The following is a 4,204-nucleotide window of genomic DNA, read 5'->3' on the forward strand; positions in this document are numbered from 1 at the left end:
TCTTACCACAAGGGAAAGTATCTGAATCATGCAGCACCAAAGTATGTGAGCAGTGGAAGTTATCAGAATCAATTGGCACCAAAATATGTTAGTAGCAGAATGTATCCCAGTCATGGCACCAAATTGTGTTACTGGGGGCAAATTCTTATGGGTCTGCAGCAACCTCAGTTCTTGCCTCCTCAGAAGAAAGAATTAGAATTTTTTTTTTCTTTTTTTTTGAGATAGAGTTTTACTCTGTCACCCAGGCTGTAGTGCAGTGGCACGATCTTGGCTCCCTGCGACCTCTGCCTCCCGGGTTCAAGCAATTCTCCTGCCTCAGCCTCCCAAGTAGCTGGGAGGCACCCATCACCATGCCTGGCTAATTTTTGTATTTTTAATAGAAACGGGGTTTCACCATGTTGGCCAGGCTGGTCTCGAACTCCTGACCTCAAGTGATCCACCTGCCTTAGCCTCCCAAAGTGCTGGGATTAAAAGTGTGAGCCACCACACCCGGCCAAAAGAAAGAATTTGACTGAGGGGCAGAAGGCAGAAGGAGACACTGGGGCAAGTTTTAGAGCAGGAATGAAAGTTTATGAAAAAGCTTTAGAGCAGGAACAAAAGGAAGGAAATACACTTGAAAGAGGGCCAGGCAGGCAACTTGAAAGACAAGTGCACAGTTTGATCTTTTGACTTGGGGTTTTATACACTGGCGTACTTCTGGGGTCTTATGTCCCTTCTCCCCTTATTCTTCCTTTTGTGCAGTGGCCTGCAAGCACTTGGGAAGTGAGCATGTGCAGTGTGTAGTGGAGTTGTACACATGCTCATTTGAGACATTCTTCCCTTACTAGTGGAATGTCCCTGGAAAGTCATATACCAGTTCATCTCTGATATTTTGCCTCTTAATGTGCATGCTTGAGCACACTCACTGAACTCCTGAGATCTTATTGGGAAGCTGCTGATCACCAGTTTCAAGTGTTTCTATCTATTGGGAGACTGCCTTTCCCTGGTGCTGGCTGTGACCGATTACTGTTTTAGAGAGACAGTGTGACAACTGCCTCCCAACACCTGATAGTCATCTGACATTCCTATCAGGGGAGTGCCCTCTCCTGCTCTGCTCATGCCTCACTAGCTGTGTACTGTAACAGTATGTCAGGGGCCTTTGGTGGGACTCTGAGACTTGCTGGCTTCAGGTGAAGCTCAGCACATTCCTAGCTGTGATGGCTATGAGGTGAGACTCCTTCTGCTTTAGAGAAGCAGAGGGGAAAGTAAAGAGGACTTTGTCTTGCACCTTAGGTACCAGGTTGGCTGCAGGGGGATAGAGCAACAAGCAGTCTCTTGGAGTCCCTGATTCCAGAACTTGCCTCTTGGACAGCATTTCTGGACCTGCCTGGGGCCAGACAGGAGCTCACTGGTCTGAAGGTTGAGTCCCAGGCCAGGCAGCATTCACCATGCACTGATTGAAGAGCCTTTGGACCATAAGGGAACATCAGCAGTAGTCTGGCAGTCCTCCTTGTGGGCCTGTGGTGGCATTGGCCATGGGGTGAGGCTCCTGCCATTGCAAAGGGGAGGGAGGAGTGGGAAGAACAGCATCTTGTGGTTTGAGTGTCAGTTCAGTTGCAATACAGTAGAACACCAGGTAGACTTCTGAGGTTTTTGACTGTAGTCCTTAGCTCCTGGATGGCATCTGGACCTGCCTGGAGACTGGGGGAACTCGCCACTCTGAAGGGAAGGACACAGGCCTGGTTGGCTTTCCCCGCATGCTGATTGTAGAGCCCCAGGCTGTGAGTGAACATAGGCCGTAGCCAGGGAGTGGTTACAGCAGACCTTAGGAAAGACTCAGTGCTGTGCTGTCTTCAGCACTGACCCAGCACAGTCATACCAGATGGCCACAGAGGTGCTTATATTACTCCACCCCAAGCTTCAGATGGCTCAGAATAGAAAGACACTCTACTTGTTTGGGAGAAAGTAAAGGGAGAGAACAAGAGTCTCTGCCTGGTAATCCAGAGAAATCTCCCCAGTCTTATCCAAGAGCATCAGGTAGTAACTCTACCAGTCTGCAAGAATCATAGTGTTGCTGAACTTAGATTGTCCCTAAAGCAGATACGGCTTAGATCACAGCACCCAAGTTCTTTCAGTTATCTGGAAAGCCTTCCCAAGAAGCACGGGTACAAGCAAGCTCAGACAGTGAAGACTGCAATAAATACCTAATTCTGCAATGCCCAGACACAAACAAACATCTAAAAGTGTTAAGACAATCCAGGAAAATAGGACCTCACCAAGTGAATGAAATAAGACACCAGGGGCCAATCCTGGAGAAACAGAGATATATGACTTTCCAGACAAAGAATTCAAAATAGCTGTTTTGAGGAAACTCAAAGAAATTCAAGATAACCCAGAGAAGGGATTCAGAATTCTATCAGATTAATTTAACAAAGAGATTGAGATAATTTAAAAGAAGCAAGCAGAAATTCTGGAGCTGGGCCACATGTGGTGGCTCATGTCTGTAATCCCAACACTCTGGGAGGCCAAGGCAAGCAGATCGCTTCAGCTCAGGAGTTTGAGACCAGTCTGGGCAGCAGGGTGAAACCCTGTCTCTACTAAAAATACAAAAATTAGCCAGGTGTGGTGACGGGTGCCTATAATCCTGGATACTCAAGAGACTGAGGAGGGAAATTGCTTGAACCTGGTAGGCAGAGGTTGCAGTGAGCCAAGATTGTGCCACTGCACCCCAGCCTGGGCAACAGAGTGAGACTCCATCTCAAAAAAAAGAAAAAAAAAAAAAAGAAAACTCCAGGATTTACTCTCCAAGCAGAGAGTAAATGGCATCTGTGTAAGTACTCGTTATTCCGTTGTTGACTTGATTTACATAGAAAAAAAAAGTACCTGAAAAATAAATTTAAAATGGATTTTTAACTTGAGGAATAATACTGAGAATTTATTAAAGGTTTTAGCCCAGTGTCTGTGTTTTTGATCTAGCTATTGTTTCACAATCATATAATCTTTTGCACACAGACTCTGGAGACAGACTATGGCTCTTATCTAAATTTTACCACTTACTAGCTGAATGTCCTTGAGCAAGTTATGCAACCTCTGTGGCCACAGCTCCTCATCTTTAAAACAGAAATAATAAAATTACCTGTCTTACAGGGTTGTTTGAGCATTAAATAATTTGCTTTGAGCAGTGCCTGGCAGAGAGTAAATGCTGTCTATGTAAGTACTCATCATTCCTGTTGACTTGATTTACATAGAAAAAAAATTGTACCTGAAAAATGAATTTAAAATTGACTTTTAACTTGAGGAAAAATATTCAGAATTTATTTAAGTCACTGTTGTTCTTTTCTCAAGAATTCTTGGGCTGGGCATGATGGTACACACCTATAATCCCAACACTTTGGGAGGCCAAGACAGGAGGATTGCTTGAGACTAGGAGTTCAAGATCCCCCTGGGCAACATAGTGAGACCCCATCTCTACAAAAAAAAATTTTTTTAAATTAGTGTGCATGATGGCATGTGCTTGTAGTCCTAGCTACGCAGGAGGCTGAGGTAGGAGGGTCACTTGGGCCCAGGAGTTTGAGGCTACAGTGAGCTAGAATTGCACCAATGTTCTCCAGCCTGAGTGACAGAGTGAGACCTTGTCTCTAAAAATTAAAATTAAAAATTAAAACCATTTTTAAAAGAATTCTTTATTTTTCTATTCATAGTTATAGAGAAGAATACTAGCATTAATAAAATAGTGAGACAGCTGTGTCTCCTCAATTATATTTTATATAAGCTCATCTTGAAATTTGCTTACTTTGCTTAGTATAATTCGGTGGAATTAATTAGCCAAAAATGATGTATGGCAAGGAAGAAGAAGAATGGATTATCTGATGTGAAAAACTGGTTGCAAATTGGCAAATGTGAATAACAACCGTCAGCCAGGCGTGGTGGTGCAGCCCTGTAGTCCTACCACTCAGGAGGCTGAGGATCACTTGAGTCCAGGGGTTCAAGTCCAGCCTGAGCAACACAGTGAGACCCCTGTCTCTAAATAAATAAATAACCAGCATTAGCATTCATTGGGTGTTTTCTGAGTGTCAGTTGCTGTTCTAAGCACTTTACTTGTGGTAATTCTTTCTAATCTGACAGCACATCTGGGAGTAGATAGTCACATTATCTCCATTTTGCAGGTGAAGAAATGGAGGCCCTAAGTGGATAAACCACTTGCCCAAGATCATAAAACTTGTCA

This window comes from Colobus angolensis, unplaced genomic scaffold (assembly GCF_000951035.1).
Source record: "Colobus angolensis palliatus isolate OR3802 unplaced genomic scaffold, Cang.pa_1.0 Scaffold352, whole genome shotgun sequence".
In the NCBI taxonomy this organism is placed as follows: Eukaryota; Metazoa; Chordata; class Mammalia; order Primates; family Cercopithecidae; genus Colobus; species Colobus angolensis.